At 33.0% G+C, this 22,840-nt stretch overlaps 1 protein-coding gene across 4 annotated transcripts in view; it reads left to right on the plus strand.

The window, feature by feature from the left end:
• LOC143252913 (cAMP-dependent protein kinase inhibitor gamma-like) overlaps positions 1–22,840 on the plus strand; it is a 74,530-nt gene that overhangs the window by 31,756 nt on the left and 19,934 nt on the right. Inside the window, exon 1 of one of the 4 annotated variants that reach the window (XM_076505761.1) lies at positions 7,776–7,870. The exons of the other annotated variants lie outside the window; for them this stretch is intronic. The gene's annotated coding sequence lies outside the window, so the exon portion shown is untranslated. Of the gene's footprint in view, positions 1–7,775; positions 7,871–22,840 lie in introns of those variants that run through there. 4 annotated transcript variants of the gene reach the window in all.

Raw genomic sequence — 22,840 nt, forward strand, 5'->3', positions numbered from 1 at the left:
GAGTATTATTTGGTGACCAAGGCAACGATGACATTTTCAAAACAGTTTGTGCATTGTCCTTCGGATAAGGGTGAGTAGCGGCTTTGAAGACTGTAGAAAAATCTCATTGTCCAACTTATACTTTTTCACTTTATTCATTTCAACAAAAATAGTATCTAAAGTTTTCTTTTGATCCAAAAATATATGACAAAAGTACTCTGTTTGAGAAATGAATGATGAATTACATGTGCAATTTTCAGTGTATACAGTTTTATACTTTTATTAATAAACTGGTATTAGAGAAGGTGAGTAACATGCTTTAAACGTTTTTCACATGAAATAAAAAATAATGTATTTGTGTTATTTTTACGCTGTTTTTGTTTTTACCTTGTTGCTTGCACATCGTTTTTTGTTCTATATTAAATGAAAGTATAATAACTGGGAACAGCTACCTTACGTAAACGACAAACAATAGCATCCAGAAATAAAAATTAAAACTGAAACGAAAATAATGAGAAAATTACAGCAATAATCAAAAATACCACTCAGAAGGTCTATAATTTTAAAAAACAACAACATTTTATTGTAAATAAAATTTATGCATCTTTTATTAGTATTATCATTACACTTTACACATAAACATAGAGAAATAAAAGTCAAAGTACTGAATAAAAAAGAACATGATTTTGTTTTAAATCAGCTACTGCAGCTATGGATACTAAATTAACAAAAACTTTCGGAACATAAACACGAAAATTTTAGTATTGACTTATTTTCAGGTATTTGACATTCCAAGGTCTCTTTTAGGAAATACAAAGAACTGACATAATAACAAAACACTAATATAATTTTCTTGTTATTAGAGAGGGATCAGCCTGATTAAATTTGTAGGTATCACTTTCCATGTGTCAAAAAAACTAAAGTTCTTAACTGATTTGTTAATTTGTTATTCCAATGGCACATTTTATACAGGTGATCTGCATTATTTAAATATGTATAACTCTATTCCATTTTAGTCGTCAAATGACATGGAAAATAAGTATAATTTCAATGAATCTTAAAGAGTGTGTGTGTGTTTTTCGTGTAGCAAAGCCACATCGGGCTATCTGCTGAGCTCACCGAGGGTAATCGAACCTATGATTTTAGCGTTGTAAATCTGGAAACATACCGCTGTACTAGCGGAAGGCGACTCTTAAAGAGAGCAGTTTTCCCAATTAATAGTTATTTTGGTAACCCAAAATATACCAATTTTTTGCTCTGTAAGTGAAGCCAGGTGGATAAGACATTCAACTCGTAATCCAAGGGTCGCGGATTCGAATCTCCCTCACACCAAGCATGCTCGCCCTTTCAGCCGTGGGGGCGCTATAATTGACCGTCAATCCCACTATTCATTGGTAGAAGAGTAGCCCAAAAGTTGGCGGTGGGTGGAGATGAGTAGCTGCCTTTCCTCTAGTCTTATACTGATAAATTAGGTACGGCTAGCGCAGTATTTAGTATTGTAGTGTTTAAATTATTTGTACATAAACGAATAGATTCGTTACATTGAATTTGATCATTGTGTCTGGTGAGATTGTTGTGGCTGCTTTTGTGATTTGTACAAACTGAGCTGAACGCTTAATATGGAAGTGTTCTCTCTGCAATGATGACATATGCAAGATATATATATGGTTTAACTTTATTTATGTTTAGGTAGTACTTAGATATATTGCGTAGTACTGTTATGCACTGTCAGTTGAGAGTTTGTGATCCAGATTTTTTCTGATGTTTGTTGATGAATTGTTTTTCTCTCTCTCTCTCTATGTGTCTTCACATAGTTACTATCTTCAGCTATGTTTTGGAGCTTAATGATGATGCATTCCCTTTATCTATTATTACAATTACTTTCTCTCTGTAACTTGTATCTTCAGTAGTTGTAGTTATATTTAGAGTAAGTATCTTACTATGTTTAGTGGGAAAACACTGAAATATTTAATTGATTGAAGTTCTACAAGAAGAGATTGCGTATAAGTTGATACAATTTGCTTTCTATATATAAAACACAGGATCAAATCTTGGCTAGTACTGATATGAAACAAAGAACTTCCATGAATACGGCGTTATATATAAAAGTACGATGTAAATTAGTCAACGATCAATATGTACCACTAACAAATTAAAAATAATGGCATATTATACTTTAAAAGTACAAAGCGTAATCTGTTCATCGTTGACTGCATGATGGTGAAAATGCTGTTATATTTTAGTTATTGAAATATAAGATGATAATATACATGTATTATGTTATGTTATATTATGGTTATACCATATTTGGTACAGCATTTTCATAATTTAAAAATCGCTAGGGAAGTCACCTGCTTCAATTATTGACGAAGACTATCTAGGTAAGAATAAATCACCGTAACTTATTATTCTCAATCGTCGAGTTTACTCAGGAATCTACAAACTCTTCCTTTAAATAATTATTAAACATATTTGCAACCAACCAGTGATTCGTAAAATACAGTCTGAGAATCTTTACACTAAATAAAATAAAATATCATATAATACGTTTATGTTGTTTTTTGCATAAACAGTTGATTTTTACAAGATATATCAAATGAGGAATAAATCTGTAGTAATGTACGAATTACCTTTGATAATGATAGAGCATTGAGAAACTTTTAAAAACTTATCTGTTAGAACTACCTGAACCAATTCAAAATGTTTAGAAAAATCAAAAGTAATTTAGTGTATTTCCAACTTAAAACATTTCCTTCTCTTGTACTTCTTGGTATAAGATCGATTCACTTGTTACTTTATGAGTTATCTTTGTATAATTTATTTTCCATATAATACACATCGTAATTATCTGCTACTTAAAAGTGTTATTAGTGAAGTGATAATAATGTTATAAGATAGATAACAGTGAAAAAATTAATAAACACGTGTATTTCAAACTCTGCTGCACTTCACAATTTTCATGACAATATGTTTGTTTAAGTGAATTCGTGACAATTAACCATAAAGAAACTTTCACGAATGATAAAAATATTAAATGACATTGACACACGAATCCCAGAAAAGTCGTCTTCCGCAAAAATTATTATATATGTTGGACGTATATTAGTATGTGTCGTTGAGTGTTATACAAAATGAAATGTAAAACCCTGAAGAAAACATATGTTAGCCTAAGGTTTTTTTATTCTTGAAATATCATTTTCATTAGTAGCCTTGGAAGTAGGCTAAAATAATGAAAAAAAAAGGGGAAATGGTACAAGAATAGAAAATTTTAAAGCTTAATAAACTATTACTTTATCCTTATTCTAACACTTCTCTTTTCAAACAACCAAATAAAAATAAATTATAAATTATATTGCTAGACACTAAGCCTTAAAGTACTGTCTTTTTCTACCCATACAGTCAATATAAAAGGTATAGGACTACAGCTGTGTCTTGTTTGATCTGTTGACCAAGTTTACTTGAGCATTATTGAATGGAATGAAATAAGATGAAACGTTACTTGCTCTAGTTTTAAAATTGTGAGGGTTTAAATGCTTCCTTTATAGAACATTAAATGCGAAGTGGATAATTTTGCAGATTTATTTATTTATGACTAAATGCCTACGCAAGATACCGCTATTAGTGTCATGCATTTATCAAAAGTCCCGAAATTTGGAAACTAACTTGTCTATTCAACATTCACAGATACACACGAAACTTTCACAACTTTTATTGTTTAATTGTTGATAGTTTCGTGATATTATGTGCACTGTACACATGTTGTTTACATTAACTAACCCAACATGCCATTCTTTTAATTATTTGTTTGTTCCTTTATTGTACACTTCCGCCCATTCATTTTAGGCGGGGGTATGGTGCATACAATCATCCCCCCCTACAGTTGGGTCTGTTGAATTGTTTTATTGCATTACAGGCCTACAAGTTGTGTGTTTGTTCTTGTGATTCTCGTGTTATTACCAATCAAATTACATAATTAGGCCTAGATGTAAGCTTTTTCAGAAGCCGAAATGTACATCTTTAATATAGGCGTGCTTCTAAGCTTAGCTTTTCGATCTAAGCGATAGTTCGTAAGTATCAGTTAGTAGGCCTAAGTATACATGCAAGACTTGCAAGCACCATCACAGAATCTACCTACGTTTTGTACGTAGTGTAAGATTAAGTAAAATTTTCATCACAACAGATTGAACAGGGCATGAAATTCGAAAATATTACTCCCAAGCGTAAACTCCTGTGATATAGATCTGGCAGGCCATTTGTAGCTTGTAGCTGCATCAATCTTATGTATATATTGTGCGGTTTTCTTACGCCATTTGTTTTTATACATGTCTAGCCGGTTTTATTGTCGAACGCCTTACTCTCCTTAGCTGCCAAAGTCACTGACCATAGTGTGTGTTTTAGTGTACAGTTAACGACAGGTTCGGGCCGCTTGGATCTAGACGCGTCCTACATCACCCCTCTCCGCTCCCTTTAGTCTGAGCCTCGATTTTATAACAGGGCTCATTAGACCTGTGTTTGTGGCCCTCATTAATCCATGAAATTGCAGATTATCACTGCCCTCTAATAAAGTGCTGTTGCTTTATGGTAAAAGAACAATATGTTCTCTTATCATAGATAGTAAAAATATTGTATTTTCTTGTATAATTAGAACACAAAAGGAGCGATTTCAACGGCCTGAAGCCACTACTCGAATTGTATAGCTAGTTTTTGTTTAGGTGTTTTTATTTAATAGATATGCTTATAGACATTATATTACAACGTGTTTGCCTTTTGATGAGCTTTAACAGGAATATAATATATTTGTGATTGTTTAAGTATTTTTCGAGAAACTTGCAATTACTTGTGTTGTAACTAGTACACATTATTGTCCCAGCAATGCCTAGGAGGTCAGTCACTGTGTGGTTCGCGCGTTCGACTTAAATACATTGTACATTTCAGTCCAACTTCCATTATGTTCTATCTTCGTTCGCTGTACGTTAGAGTTTTTCAATAAAGACTGTATTTTAGCCTATTGAGTCATCTGGGAAACAGATTCCAATTATGACAAGCAAGCGTCTGAAACTTTCCGATATTAGACAGTTCTGCAAGCCAGTTACTAGTACTACAAGTGACAATGAAGATGCAGATAATCCAACAACCTCAAGCAAAGGAATAGAAACTTGCCATACAGAGGAAATACAATGTTCATCAGAGGACGAGTCTGAAAATGCTTGTGCAACTATTGCACATCATGAACCACCAGATAGTTGTGAAACACGTTTGTGCAGTAATGAAAAATCTGACACTCTACAGATACAGTGTGAAAAGTCATATCATCCAGACGCATAACTAATACCACAACAGAAAACAAAATCTCAAAATATCAACTTCCAGGGCAAGTGGTTTGATGAGTTCCCATGGCTGCACTTCGACAATCAGCCTCAAAAAGTCATATGCTTTCATTGTGCCAAGGCAGAAAATAAAGGCCTTTTTACAAGGAAATTGGAGAGGCCAGTGGAGTATACCTTCATATCCACCGGTTTTTGCAACTGAAAAAAGGCAAAACAGAAATTCAACGAACACTAATACTCCTCTTAGCACAGATTCGCTATATCTCTAGAAGGTTCACTTGATGTAACTCCAGTGACTGTCCAGCTACATGATGGAAAAAAAGAAGCAGCAGGGACAATGCAAAAGAAGTCTAGTCAAAATATTCAGAAGTTTATGTTTCTGACTGCGTCAAGGTTTAGCATTACGTGGACATACTGATACGGAAGGGAACTTCCTGCAGTTAATGAAGCTCCTGGAAGAAGAAGATCCTGAGTTGACGACCTACTTGTCAAAGAAAACCACATTCACATCACCTCAGGCTCAGAATGAAATAATGGAGATGTTCAGCCATCAAATACTGAGGAACATAGCACACAAAATGCAGCAAAATAAAATCTTTGCATTAATGGTTGATGGCACTCAAGATGCTACAGGTGCCGAGCAGGAAGCAATATGTGTACTATATGTAGATGAGAACTTTGACGTCCATGAGACATTTCATGGAAACAAACACTGTTTCCAATACAACTGGTGAAACAGTATCCTCGACTATACTTGATGTACTGACTAGACTCAATTTACCACTGTCAGGATTAAGAGCACAAACTTATGATGGAGCCACTAACATGAGTGGTGCATACAGTGAATGCCAGGCAAAAATAAAAGAGAAGCAACCGTCAACTTTGTTTTTTTTCACTGTGGAGCACACAAGGCTAATTTAATAATGCAACATGCAGTTGAAGCTTGTGAATGTGTTCGAGATTCTATCCAGTGGGTACATGAAATTGGTGTCTTGCTTCAGAGATCAGGCAAATACAAGACAATCTTTGAAAATATTGTATCGTCAGACAGCCACAATGGTCCAGTTAAATACATTCGCCCACTGTGTCCAACACACCGGTTGTGCCGCCTATCTGCAATTACATGTGCTAATGATCACTACAGTGATATTGTTGATTCTTTATCTGAATTAGCAAATGAAAAATCAGATGTATCAGTGAAAGCACGAGGTCTGCTGGACAGATTTAACAAAAAAAAGACAGTTTTAGGATTGTTGATGGCTCAGCATCCATTAGCTGCATTAGAGGAACTAAACCGTGCATTCCAAGCAAAATCAGCGACAGTATCTGGCATGATTGAAGCATCTGCAATGACAATTGAGCAATTGCGGGTATTGCGAACAGAGGAAAATTACAACAAGATATTTGATGAAGCTGAGAAAAAGGTATCTTCCTTAGATCTGGTGCCTATTGAACTACCACGCATTCGCATACCCCCCAGAAGGATCACAGGTGATGGCTCAGCACACCATTCTGCAACAGCTAGAGATTACTACAGAAGCCAATATTTTGAATTTGTGGACACAGTCATAGAATATCTGACCACTAGATTCAATGCAGGCAACAATGACCTGAGGCAATATCTGGCACTTAAGAATATGATCACATCTGGCAAGATTGACAACTTGGTTATAAACTTCTATCCAGAAATTTCTTCACAACGGCTCGAGTTTTAGTTACCCATGTTCAAAGGAACAGTAAAAGCAGTATCTCTGAAAGGTGCGAAGGATGCTTACTGTAAAATGCATGAAACAAGCCAGCATATGTTTAGTGAAGTGTTTCTTTTCATGAGAATTTTGCTTGTATGTCCAGTATCCAGCTGCGAATGTGAACGCAGCTTTTCTACATACGGTTGAAGACGTGGTTAAGGTCAACTATGTCTCAGTGCCACCTCAACCATGTGGCAGTTTGTCACACTCACAAAGATGAGGTCGACAAGGTAAATATAGAAGAGCTTATGAAAGAATTCATAAACAGATCATCACAAAGCAGGTCTACGTTTAGGAACATGTAGACTAGAGGACTAAATGAATCTTACTTCAATGAAAAGTATGAATAATTATGTGCTACATTGTATTGATGTGTAATTTTCAATAGTTCGCAAAGACATTCTAATTATTCTTATCAAACAACATGAACAGTTTTTCAGTAGATATAAACTTATCAAGAGTAATTACTAATTTTATTAATATTTGAAAACGTAATTCATGCAAAAAAAGTTATTAGTAACCTTGTCAAGTATGTGGCCATCTTTCATACTGTGCAGTGTGCAGGAATAAATTCATGTGGCAGTTAATTTGTGACACATTCTATTAACATTTTGAAAACTGTTCACAACACCTCACTTGTACAAACCTACATGGAAACCTTGAAGTATCGTGGCAACAAGATTACTCTGTGGCTGCATGTTTACAGCTTTCAGGTTCACGTAATCAGAGATTACCAATTTGCAAATTGAACAGTCCACATAAGTGGTTGCAAAAATCATCCCTCCTATCAGGTGTAAAAAATCTACGCCCCTGCATGTAAGTATATTATATTTTATTAATTTATGTTAAAAGTAACTAGTGAGAATTATAACTCAACTCTTAGGTTACTGTTGTCTGCCTGAAGAGCGCGATCTGACTATTACTCTTTAAACATATCAGCTACCCCCAAACTGCGAAGCGCGTTTTGTCGGTAACTAATCGCAAGCCATGAATCCTTGAATTTATTGGTTGTACGAGCCTCTCTTGAAATAACTCTAAGTAAATATTATTTTCTTTATTTTAAAACATTTTAGGTTTGATGTTTAACCTTGTTTTTACGATGTAATTAAATATATATTTAATAACACTGGTATATTTTAGTAATTAGTGTGTGTTATAATTGCTGGATAGGCAAGATTCTGTAAAATGATAATCTTACAAGAAAAATAAATTAAACGAATTCTTGGTAAAAGACAAGAAAGAATCACGAAACACCTGTCAACATGTTTAGTATTTCATGCGTCCTACTAGTCTCTATGAAGTACAAGACTACGGACTGGGCAGAAGATCGATATGATCTAACAATGATTTCTTTACCCCAAAATCAATACTTCGCAAGAAGTTCTTTGCTAGCAACAAGGTAATAGAATGCTGCCTCAACTAGTTCAACCATTTTAGTGCTTGTTAGATTTTTCCTCTCTTGTATTTCACTATTTTATGTAATTATACGAAACTTATATTCTTCTGTTATAAGTGGTTTAGGTCTTTTTCTTCGATAAACAGAATCTCGTGTTTAATATCGTATTCTCACCTTTGATGGTTTGCGTGGAGTCTGAAACCGTTTATAATGATGACGTATATGTCAGTCGTAGGACGCTGACATTCACCAACCTATTTCACGCTTCTGTGAGCTTTCGCTCCATCTACAAAGTTGAAGGCTACCACAACTTTCATATTGAACTACTCCTACGTGCAGTAATATCTTTACGTTCTACAAACCGTGATTATCTCGGTTAAGCACATGTTACTTTCACATCCGTAGGCTATTGGATATAACTGACGCCGTTAAAAATGAAAAGCACGTTATATTTTTCATGTTTGTAGAGGAAAACTTTCTTTGGTGCATTGCTGTTTTATTTCAAATAGTCACTAACTATGATTGTGAATGATAACATGTCACAGCAGCATTTCAAACAGAATACCCTGTAATTTATTTTCATTGATTTTCTTTAAATTAACTTATTAAACTATATATCCTTATGCATTGTAAGATATTTTGTGTCATTTAGTTGATACAACTGTATTATTATATTTTTCTTGCTGAGTTTAATTTATAAAGAACAATATTTGCGTACTTAAGCACTTTGTGTTTCAGTAGTACCACATTAAGTAATTTTTTACTGTTATATAATATCCAAATTAACCTGTTAAAACGCAAATAACTAAATACACATAATATTAGTTCTAACATTTTTAAACCAGAATATTTCATAATATCACCCACAACAGTGTCCATTTCTTTCATTTTTTGATATTGTTATTCTTTATCTAGTCAAATACATTTAATTTTTGTTCACTTATCTGACTGACTGAGTGATAAGCTTGAGTGCTTACAATGCTAAAATTGATAGTTCTATAGTTGTAGTAGACACAGCGTAAATAATAATTTTAATGGTTTTAATCCAAATATAAAAACAAAACAAATACTTGGTTAAAATGTTGATTTTGTTTCCCTTATCCACTTTATTAATCCGTTATGTAATCTTCCGTTAAAAATAAACAAAGAAATATACGGTGGCCTGTGAAATTCTTCATTTCCTTTGAATTTATTTGGTAGCTTTCGCAGTTAAATCAATATTCAGTTTATTATAGTTTTATTGTTTTATACCGATGAAATTATCTTTACGCTTGAGTTTAAAAATACATCAAGTACCATATTTCTTTCTGCTTCTTTAAATACGAAGAAATATTTAGTGGTTACGTACCGAAATACGAATCTCCGGATCTATGGTTTGCGTGCCGCTGAATAAAAAACACTCTCCGTAGTTCTAGCCTTTGATATATTATAAAAGTTCAATCTCGCCTTTCGATTAATGTAACGCTAGAGCTGATAGTGAGTACTGTTGACTATCTGCCTTTCTCCAAGTATACTAGTTTAAAATTAAGAATCTCAAATAATCCCTGTATAGCTTTATGTGAAATTCAGAAACAATTAGCTTGTCCTTAAAATCTCAAACCGCTTAAAACACGAAAAATCGATTTTCAGTTTTGACTACTGCTACCATACAACATCGAAGAAAATACTTCAAAACATAAAGAAAAGCAAAAAAAGTACCATTCGAGCTCACGCAAGTCATTTTCTGTTACCTAGATTAAAAAAGAGGTATTTTAACGATCGTTATGTTTTCTTATAGCAAAGCCACATCTGGTTATCTGCTGAGCTTACCGAGGGGAAGCGAATCCCTCATTTTAACGTTGTAAATCTGTAGAGCTAGCGAGGGTCCGTTAGGTTTGTCTTCCGTGCAAAGAAACAAAGTAAAAAGACACTATTTATTAATTTAATATATGTAAATAAAATTAACTTGTATGTAAAATTCGATTGGAGATTCTACAAAATCATTATAAAATATACAGTTAATATCTGCAAGGGAATTTGAGACAAATGGTGAAGAAAACTAGATACTGTCTAAAAACGAATAATAGTGATATCACTTCTAGCAGTCAGGTTCTTAAAATCATTAAATCCTATGTGACCGTCACCAGATGCTAAATTTACTGTCTAAAATAAAACAATAGTCTTGTCTGATATTTTGATTTCTTGACTAACGTGTAATGAGATGATAACAAATATCCCTTTCATTTCATTATTTTTTAAACATAATACTACAAAAGTAGTAAAAATGATTAATTTTGAATCCATATCATCAGCACTTTTCAATTTTAATGGAGTCAAAATATGAATTTATAACTTGAGAAAATAATGTAGACACTATTCCCAGCCTTGTTTCTTTACTTTTTTGGAATCTTTAATTATAGGCTTGAAAAATATACTCTTTAAGCTTCGTGTTCCTTAAAGCAGTTATTTATTGAGCCATGTGACTTTGTGCTTGAGGTTTTGTGTATTGTTTGTTTTTTGAATTTCGCACAAAGCTACTCGAGGGCTATCTGTGTTAGCCGTCCTTAATTTTGCAGTGTAAGACTAGAGGGAAGGCAGCTAGTCATCACCACCCACCGCCAACTCTTGGCCTACTCTTTTACCAACGAATAGTGGGATTGACCGTCACATTTTAACGCCCCCACGATTGAAAGGGCGAGCATGTTTGGCGCGACGGGAATGCGAACTCGCGACCCTCAGATTACGAGTCGCACGCCTTAACACGCTTGGCCATGCCGGGCCCGGCTTTGTGTAAGTACGCATTTAACACGCACCAAGTGCAATGGCACAATTCATAACAACATCTTTGTTAACCTCAAGATAACATTAAAAGGTCAGAACGTTGTTCTCTACTTCACTTTAACAAAAGTTTTAATATCCATAACAGCCATCTTGAGGTGCATTCATAATAACATGGTATCATTACGTTTTAATAACCTTATAAATTAGATTTCAAAGAAAAATAATTAACTTTGGAAAAGGTAGTGCGCATTCACAGAGTTTTATATAGTATATCTTTTTAATTTTGGTGTGAAATATCTAGCTTATTTTATTGTAAAATTGGGGAACAAAAGTATTGACAATAATAATATGATCAAATGGCTAAATTTTAGTATTACATGACAATCGTGAAATCACTTATTTTGTTTGACTGTTTCTTCAACAATATTTCTACTTTTAAACTTACATGTTTTCACATTTAATGCCATCTCTGTACTCTAGTCACCGTGAGTATCAAAACCCGACATTTACCTTTAGGCCACTGGAAAAGCTAGTGTGAAGTAATAGTACTAGAAAATCTGTAGCAATGTTTGGAGAAAAAAATTTCCTGTAAAATCTGAACGTTTTTTACTTTTCTCCAGTGATCTGTAACCCTCCTCATTAGGAGATGTATTAAATATACCTTTTTCGATCTTACCACTTTGCAACTCGTGTTATTAAATATTTATCTTTTTTTTTATATTTGCCGTCTTCTAGTAAGCAAGACACTAATATGATAATTAAAAATTAAGGCACTGAAAAAATGAAACAAAATGAAGGGTAATAAAAGACGTTTGCATACTGATAAATGATATATATATATGTATATAATCACACAAAAACTCAGATATTGACAACATTGCATATACATGGAAATTCTGAGAATCGTGGGCTTTACAGAATTTTGTGCATAATTAATGTTGAAGGAAAGCATATTGATGTTTTTTATGTTCCACAGTAAATCTTATATTATTAAGTTAATTATTAAGCTATGGAGAAAAAAAAAGACTAACATGTTGAGGATCATAAAAATAACAATTGTATCTACTTTTTGCATATAAAGGTATAAAGTTTATTTTAGTTTTCCAACCACTGTTTTTCATGATAACGTAGGTAAAAGCCGCACGAGATAGTGTTAACCTTGATCATTATTCCATCAGATTAATCGTAAACCTTAGTATCGAATGAAAAAAATTAGATTCCTGAATGACAGATCACAATAATCTGTAAAACAAATGCTTTTTAAATCTTTAGCGTCTTCATCTTTATATTAAAGATGAATTCAACAATAGTATTACAGCTAATTAAAGAAGCACATAGTTAATTGTAAAGATGAGTTCAACAATACTATTACCGCTAATGAATTAAGTATTATGTCGTTAATTGTAAAGGTAGATTTAGCAATAATGTTACTACTAATGAACTACTATTTATAGCGTTAACTGTAAAGTCTGGCTCAACAACATTATTAATATAATACAAGGATTATGTCATTATAATGTTAATTTTTGGAACTCCCCTTACACGCGGCCTTTTCAAGGACCTTTAAATCTGTACAGATGTTAATAAAAAAAAAGTCAAACTTTGTATTTTTTTTAATTCTCGAAGAAACCTGGTATTTGTATGATGGTGGGTAAAACAAAATATGGGGCCTAGCTAACTAATGAATGGATATTTGCTGTAAAAGTCTTATCATTGATGTATAGCTACCAGTTTTGCTGACAATTTTGATTTCATTCCTTGAAGTCACACCCTCAATCCTTTTTTGGTCGCAACTTTTTCACACCTAAGGTATTTTTAGATATTGTGACTTTTTGTCACTACACACCAACATACCACAGTAAATAAGAAAATGACACTCAATAGTAACTCACATTAGCTTTAGATCGCAACTCTATTATTTGGAACGTTACTTTACAAAACAAACCAGATTCTTTAAAATATTTAGCGGTAGCTTTCCTACCTAAAACAATATTAATAGCTTCCTGTAAAGTAATGCCATGAAATTTAGATTAACAGTGTCTTGTCAATCACCTCCGTGCAATCGGTACAGTCATATCAAGCATCATTATTTATGCTGATTTCATAAGCTAATATCACATGACTCCAAACATTCTTTAATTAGGATAATTTCATAACATTTAGTCAACTTGTGTTGAAAATTGGAACTGGATATCAGTAATAACCGTCTATCTGTATGATTCTTTTGAAAACATGAGCTAGAAACTGCAAATCTACTTTGCTAATACTTAAATATGTGCACGTCCTTTCCCCCTATATTTTTAATACTCTAAATCAATCTCCTTTAATTTGAAAACGATAAACGGTCCATTTTTATTTTTAGGTGAAGCTGCTAGGAAAAATGTTAGACCGATAGCTCACATGATTTTTTCGTCAAATTTGAGTGGTCTATGCTGAATAACTTTGCATAACTGGCATATATTTAAACCAAATGAGGCTCCTATTTGTAGGTTAATAATATTTATGAGTATACCAATTCAGTAAAAATCCATAAAACCTATGTATGTTTTGCCGTATTTTTGTTACGAAGGAAAATAAAAGGAAGAAATTCAATCAAAATTGGAGATGTTTTATATCAAGTAACTCGCAATAGATTGTTTTAACATTTGATATGTGATGTAAAAGTCTAGTATAGCTAGAAAATACACATAAATTCATTTTTTAACATAAATATATTTTAATATACAAACACGAAAACAATATAATTTATAATAACGGTTATCACTAATAGTTATTACATATGATGGTTTATATATAAGAGTTTTATAGATTATTTATAATATTCCTGAGACTTATATCCGTTCTAGAACTGAATATTTTATCGACGATCCAAGTCCAGGACGAACAAATAAATTATATTATTTGTTGATACGAGACATCGGGTATTGTCACTAGTGAAAACTTACCCGTGCTTCAACCTTAGCCAGTCGTTAAATTATATTATTTGTTGATACATCGATACACGTTTTAACGACTGACTAAGGTTGAAGCACGGGTAAGTTTTCACTAGTGACAATACCAGATGTCTCCTGGAAATGTTAACGTCCGAAGTTAATCACTGAAGTTCAGATGTTTGTACTGTTCGAAACGTATAAAGAATTCTGGTCCAGCTCTATAGTTTTCCGATTAATAGACGTGAAACACAATTACAACTTCCGAAGCCTTATAGCACACTGACTGTAGCCATCCAATAATAATAATATACATCTGTCTCTCGCTAGCTCTTTTTATATCAATCACACGAGTTTCTAGAATTTTCAACAATGATCTGACGCATTTTCGTAAACAAATATTGTTAATTCTCACTTTTAAGAACTCTACAAATTTCGAGAACCGGTGGGACTTGCACAATACACAGCAAACAATATACGTCACATGTAATAAAGAAAAAGTATGCAGAAAAAGCGTAGGCACCAAAATAAATGTATAACGGTAAATCCGTTAGAGCGTGCCTTGGTATTAAGTTCCTTATAATTGCCATTTTGATTTCGTAATTTGTGTTTGCCTTATTTTATTCATCAGAATTTTCAAATGTGTGAAGAATTGTAATATACATGAAGCGTTATTACCGTGAATTTTTTATAACTTTGTACTTGGTAAGTAAAATCTATAAATTATGACAGAATACTCTTTTTTTTTTTGTCTGGTAAAAATAGCTATTTATAGTTTACCTAAGAAGGCAAACTAGAAAAACTATTTCAGTGCAAGCTATCGATAAACCCCAAAAAAAGTTTTCCTTCTGTCTATAAATGGAATGATTACAAGTTGTAGCAGTAGTTGTAACTTCGCCGTGCCTTTGTCAAACGCTCAATATTTTGCCTTACACTTGAATGCTGTACTTAATATTGTCGGTCTCTTGCTGTTTCGTTACTGGTACTAAATGAAATCGATAATTCTGGCTCTTTTCCAGAAAAAGGACGTGAAGAACTTTAAGCACATATAGTGATGACTGGTTTCTTTCATGAATTAATTTGTAGAATAGCACGTCAAAAGTAATATTAAACTTCCCATCAATATTATTTTCGTTCTGCATCAAATTACTCATGAGAGTAATCTGAAGATGTAAGAAATTGAAAATCAGTAGCCGTAAAAGAAAATTTGTCTTTAAAAATTTATTTCAAGATAGTCATCGACTTCCTTTTCGAGTAATATCTTTAGCTATGATTCGCTTCGAATGTTAATTTTTTATAATTCTGATTGCTCTGACTTTTACGTTTTGTTTTTCGAATTTAAAATATATTCTAAGTTTTCTCTTCCCTATCAGTTATATAGATATAAAGGTTTAGCCATTTCATATGTTTTCAGTTGTTTTTTTAAAATAAAAGTGTTGGTTGAGATTTGCTTCCAACATCTTCAACCAGTATTAATCTAGAGTATAGGTATTATAACTGATATAATAAAAAAATGTTTTCATGTCTTTTTTTTTTCAAAGAAATATTCACACACACATGTCTATGTCAGAATGCACCATGTTAAAAAAGCCCTTTTATATGATATTTATTGTAAAAATGCATGTTAAACTGAAGAATAAATAAATAAAATATGCACAGTACCTAATACTTAGAAAATTAATGTTGTTGTTGTTTTCACTTTTCTTTAAAATACACCTTGTATGGTAATAATGATAGATCTTCCTGAGCATCCCCGTCGCGCCAAACATGCTCGCCCTTTCAGCCGTGGGGGCGTTATAATGTTACGATTAATCTCACTATTCGTTGGTAAAAGAATAGCCCAAGAGTTGGCGGTGGGTGGTGATGACTAGCTGCCTTCCCTCTAGTCTTACACTGTTAAATTAGGGACGGCTAGCACAGATAGCCCTCGAGTAGCTTTGTGCGAAATTCAAAAACAAACAAAGAAACAAGATCTTCCTAAAATAAATTTATCAGATTTGAGATAATCCACAGAGTGAACTTACATTAATTTTTTGCAAAAAACAGAAAATGCGTTTAAAATATCGAGTCTTCATAGAAAAATCCATAAATGGGCTTATATTTATCAACTTTTAGTTTGACGTTGAATTTTATTGAAATGCGATAACTACATCTTTGATCTTCCTTATCATCAAAAATGGTCCTTGCCAGTCTGAAAAAAATATCATGAGGCCGATATAACTTAGTCTCATAATTGTAGAGAAATTATTTTTCACGATGGTCTTCGTTCTTTACTTTTAACCTATATAATAGTAGACTAAATTCAAGTGTTCTTAACTATGGTACCCCATTACTATTTTTAAATCCACGAAAGTTTACCATTATATTACGAAAATGGTTTCAGCTTGACTGATATCATTGCTTTTCGTTTTGGAATACTGAGATTTATCCATACATGTTACAGTTGAAACAGGATTTATATCGATTTATTGTAACACAGTTTGAGAAACTTATCATACATATATTTTACAAATTAACGCAAAAATGTCCACCTTTATACATTCTATACTGTGTTATATAGCTTAGAGATAGTCTTAAATTAAGATATTAACATTCATTTGAGTTAAAATATTACAACCATTTACACTCATGTTTCTCGGGTTTTTTGTATTATTTATAAAGGTAATTAATTGTTCGTAAAAGTAATACTTGGATGGACAGTAGAGGCGCTGGTTTTGAAACTTTCAAAATGTTACATTATTCGTATTCTCTAGTTAAAATTTAGAAAACTATTTTAGAAAAAAAAATTATCACAAATTTGACATCTGAATATATAGAATGTTAATTTTACTTCTTATATCTAACTGCATTATGTCATCTGATTAATTACATCTGGATCCACTATTTTTCTCCCTCTTTCTTTCTTATTCTATGATAAACTTTCTATAACAGTTCCTAAGTTTTTGTTTATGGGCTTTCAATCGCATTTAACTAATACGCAGACGCATGTTTTTCTTAACTTGAATATGGAAATTTTCATTCAGTCGTTTGTGACGTTGCCTGCACCCCATGCTTTACCTTACGCTAGTATTTTTCTCTTCTACCTTCGTAGCCAACGTTTTCACATATTAAACGTTGTTCAACTTTGAGTGATTGTTAGCAAAACCACACAGTGAGTTTACAGGAGTGACGTTTCTCAAAAGTTGGGACATTATTTTGAATTTGAAGTCGGGTGAGCATCATCTCTCCAGATAAATTTGTTATTTCGAATACGTGTTGTGAACTGTAGAATACTGAACAATAATATGCTGTTCTGTGATACTTATCCATATTTCATAACGGTCTCAGTTTCACTTGTTATAGTACCATAGAACTAAAAAATACGCCCGTACAATTCCCACGGTAAAACACTTAACACGGTACTTTCGATCAAAATGACAATACATTATTTATGAAACCTGTTAGATAATATTTTTCTAAATAAATGAATCAAAACAGATTTGTGGTCCTCCATTCTATTTATAACATGTCTTTAAATTTTGATTTAGGTGTATTAATTGGAAAAGTTCATAACATATGTTACTAGATATTCATTGTCAGAGATTAGAACCGTATGTTGTTCTTATACTCTTCCCTCTTTCAAGACCCAGCATGGCCAGGTGGTTAAGGTAGTTGACTCCTAATCAGAGAGTCGTGGGTTCGAATTCGCGTCATATCAAATATGCTCACCCTTTTTATCCGTGGGGCGTTATAATGTGACATCCAATCTCACTATTCGTTAGTAAAAGAGTAGCCCAAGAGTTGGCGGTGGGTGGTGATGACTAATTGCTTTCCCTTTAGTCTTACACTGCAAAATTAGGGACGGCTAGCGCAGATAGCCCTCGTGTAGCTTTGCGCAAAATTCCAAAAAACAAACAAACAACAACTGGTTTTATTTGTCGTTTAATAATGTTCTTGCTATTTATACATACATATCATTGTGCCACTTCACTCTGGTTTCCACCACTTACTTAATAAAATTTCATTATTATCAGCTTAAAATATTTTGTTTAGATTGTTTTGTTTTTCTTGGGATTTTCTTACTTGCTAATCAAATGTTGGTATCTTATCAATTTTCATTTGTTTGTTTTCTGATTGCATACGTATTTTATAATAGTTTATTGCGTTCCAATATTTAAGGTATATTCGCCTGTAGTATAAATCTTTACCAGGTTTCCTCAAGAAATAAAAGGGCGAAGTGGTAATTCTCATTGATTAATAATTCATTCAAACTATTTTTATGATCTGACGTCGATAAAAATTACACAATAATAATTCGTTTTTCAGAAATAAAATTATAAAACATAAAATATCATCTTAGTACAAAGGACACATATCTTCATAAATTCATCATCATCGTTTTTAATTATGGTGTGGTTTCACTGCACTGACAAGGTTGCAAATGTGTAAACAATATTTCTTCAATATATTTTGAGCATCAAACTCTAACAAGAACGTCTTTTCCTTTCTATAATTGTTTGTTTCCTGCACGTAGTTCGTCAACTTCAGTTAAATATGCGTTAACTTTCTTCTAGATACATCTAACACAAACAAAATCCCGGTACATCATTGCTCTTGTTTTGTTGTATGTTCACTTCATATTTTAAATACTTGCTATTGTAATGTATAGTATAATGTTTAGAGCTCATATCCTGTAACGTCATAGGTCAAGTTTTATTAAACGAGCATGTATAAGTCGATATCCTCTTGTTATTTAAAACCGTAATAAATCGTTTATTTTAATGGTTACTTCAAATAAAATTTAAAATGTCGTGTGTCCTACCATGCGATAACTTCGTTATGAAAGGAAGTAACAATCAAAGGAATAATTGATAAACGAATGTTGAATAGAGGTGCATTAGCGTGATGTTTTTTGCGTTAGTCTAATTTGATAACGGGACAGGTTTCAAGCGTATTTTTTTCTCTTATTTTCTTAATCATATATTGATAAGGTTCCATAGTTGAATATAGAATTGGTTGTGGTTTAGTTAACATTCTGGGCTGTGGACAGAAGGTTCATGACTCACTGAACACACTCGGTACGTTTTTATGTGGGTGAATTATAAGAGTAACAATCATTTTCATTCTTCAGTTCAAGGAATCAAAAATATTCCTTGTATCGATAGCTGTTCTACTTTTCTTCTATTCAGTAGTTTAAAGTTACAGGCTTGTATCTGAATTCTAGATGTCGCTGAGCTAACAGTTAACTCATGTACACATGTTGTGTCATTCAGATTTAAAACATGGTTATGGGTCTTTGAATTCAAAAGATATAAAGTATGTGCAAACTTAAGGCATTGGTCTTACTAGTAAGTCAATTACAAGGACAAATATTTGTGAGTTTTCTTATTAATATCGATCATTTGTTTTAATAACTTACACGTGATTTATTTAAGAGATAAATGCTGCAAAAACTAACCTGTGTTCGGCAGCTTAAACCTACATTAAATGTAACATGTGCCCGAACTTTATACTCATTCATGGTTTATCTAAATATCACAAACGCAAATAAAAATAAAAGGGACTTTAAAGTTTATTTGGAGTTCTTCGAGATATTTTAAAACTTAGTTAAATATTACAACCTGGTCATCGCAAATATGTATCTATTATCAAACCTTCCCTTCTTTCTCCCAGACTTTATACCAGAGGTGGCGAAACTTACTTAACGTAAGAGCCACATATGATTCACTTCAGATGTTTGAGAGTCACAAGACATGAACAGATATTACACACATGTTTTTACTGTTACATGCATATTTTGTTATATAAATTATGTATAAACATTAAGAAATACATGTAAGTAATAATATTTGTTCATGTGTGTAGTTTTTAAACTGTTAATTTGTATTAGTTTCAATAATCACAAAGTACATATATATATAAACCAAATGTTTTCAAAATCCTGGCTGATTACTGTTTTAACTATACTGAGCGTGTTTAATATGGTAGTGAACTATGGAAACATCTAAGAAAAATATAGAAATTTTCATTTCATTAACATTAAATGAAACTGCTGAAAATAAAAATAAAAATGGTAAAAACATATATTTTTAATTATATTTATTTGTCTTAGTAAATATCTGGTCAAAACATGGAGGAAAATATGTAAAACAATACAATTAGAGATATTTTAATCAGGTACCACCTTACGAAATTTTAGTCTTATTATAATATTTTTCTGACACAAAAAGACATTGATACAATTATCAGGCTATTTACTGTTAGTAGAGGTCTTGTGAGTTTTCATCTTGGTTGTGAGTCGTTGAAATTCCGGCTGATATGTTGTCAAGACTGTACGAATTAGCTCCGTCAGGTGTTGATTTATAAGGATTGCACGATACTTCGACTTCACAAACTTCATTACAGAGTACAGTGATTCACAGCAGTATGTTGTACTGAAACTGAGATGAGTCGCACACTGGTTTTCTTCTGTTCAGGATATTTTATTTCTGGAACTTGCTTCCAGAACTCAATTCTAGAATGGGATTTATAGATCATCTTTAAACCCAAGTCCTCCTGTAGTTCTATTTCCACAGCAGATAATTTTGTAACCAAAAATTTGAGAATTGGACAGCCATCATTGATCACATCAACCATGAATTTGGCATCAACCATGCCAAGTTGAGAGTTTGTAGATGATTCATTATATCAGTAAGGAACATCAACCATCTTTAAACCCAAGTCCTCCTGTAGTTCTATTTCCACAGCAGATAATTTTGTAACCAAAATTTGAGAATTGGACAGCCATCATTGATCACATCAACCATGAATTTGGCATCAACCATGCCAAGTTGAGAGTTTGTAGATGATTCATTATATCAGTAAGGAACATCAACCATCTTTAAACCCAAGTCCTCCTGTAGTTCTATTTCCACAGCAGATAATTTTGTAACCAAAAATTTGAGAATTGGACAGCCATCATTGATCACATCAACCATGAATTTGGCATCAACCATGCCAAGTTGAGAGTTTGTAGATGATTCATTATATCAGTAAGGAACATCAACCATCTTTAAACCCAAGTCCTCCTGTAGTTCTATTTCCACAGCAGATAATTTTGTAACCAAAAATTTGAGAATTGGACAGCCATCATTGATCACATCAACCATGAATAGATTTACAAGAGAGGCGAAGCAGGACTTCAGCTTCTGCAAATCCTCAAACCTGTCTAGGAAACTATCAAGCAGTCCCTGTATTTTATCTTTGTATTCTTCCAGTTTGTGGTATATTTCAATATCAGGGAATGTATTTACTCTCCTTTTGAGATTGGGAAAGTAACTGAAGTTTCTTGACAATATGTCTCTTTGAAAAAGTCTTATTTTATTCTGAAAGCTGAAAATTGTCTGAGTAAGATCAGAAACAATCGTATCCTTCTCATGGAATGCCAAGTTGAGAGTTTGTAGATGATTCATTATATCAGTAAGGAACATTATATCTTGCATCCATTTATCATTTCCCAGTTGAGAATAGAATCTTTTCTTTTCTTCAAGTAAAATAACAATAGGTTCCAACAGCTCCACAAACCTATTCAGACATCCACAAACAGACATCACTGGGTTTATCTTCAAGCACCAGTTCTTGAATAAAATGTTTGAACTGTCGGTGGGTCTTCCCATTTAAGCCTATGAAATTGACTTAAATTTCATAACATCTTCTTACTTTAAGTATCTGTGTTCACAATTAATAAATAATACAACAGACATGGAGAAACTCTAAAAAACTGGGATCACTTTTCATAAGTGCAATTAATCCTGCATTTTTTCCCACCATTGCAGGTGCTCCATCTGTTGCAATAGCGACGAGTTTACCCAGTGAAATATTAGCATTTGTTACGGCTCTGTTAAGCGCATTTTTAAAGTCAACACCAGAGTTCTTTTTTTAGTGCCACTAAGTCCAACATCTCTTCTTTCACAATTACATCAGAGGAAACATAACGAACAAATACCACCAGTTGTGCGTTGTCTTGTATGTCTGTAGATTCATCAAGGGCTAAGCAAGGGAATTCTTTAAATCATTTTGCATTTTGCCTGCAACATCAGCACTGATGTGGGAGATATATCTCTGTTGTGTGGCGTGAAGCTGGTGTTTGTGCTATTAGTCGCTGACGTTTTGTGTTATTTGGATCTAATACTGCAACAAGTTTAGCTATATTTTTCTTGACAAATTCACCATCAGAATATGGGCGTTTAGCACGAGCAATATACCATGATATATCAAAACTAGCTTCAGTCATTGTATCAACTTTCTTACTGAACGTTGTCAACAGTGTCTACTGGCTATTTAGTGATGGTTTTAATACAGTTAACCTGTTTTCTCCTGTAATTCTGATTTAGATGAATAATCAGACGAAAAGTTTTGGTGATTTGTTTCATAGTGGAGTTTCAAGTTACTGGCTTTGTAATGTCTGAGTAACACGTTGCAGATAAGACACTGAGGTTTACCTCCTTTAACGGTGAGTGCAAAATCTTCCTCCCACTCTGGTTTAAAATCTTCTGTTTTCATCTTCATACTTTCGCCTCTTACAATTTGATGACACTATCTTCCTTCACAGAATTTTCACAGACGCTTCTAAAAAACAAAGTAAAAGAAACAGTAAGCTCCAACAAGCGCAACGCAACCAAACTCTACACCGCCCAGTATCACCCTAACACTCCGCTAATTTCACTGCCCGCAACACAGCCA

The sequence above is a fragment of the Tachypleus tridentatus genome, chromosome 6, assembly GCF_004210375.1.
Source record: "Tachypleus tridentatus isolate NWPU-2018 chromosome 6, ASM421037v1, whole genome shotgun sequence".
In the NCBI taxonomy this organism is placed as follows: Eukaryota; Metazoa; Arthropoda; class Merostomata; order Xiphosura; family Limulidae; genus Tachypleus; species Tachypleus tridentatus.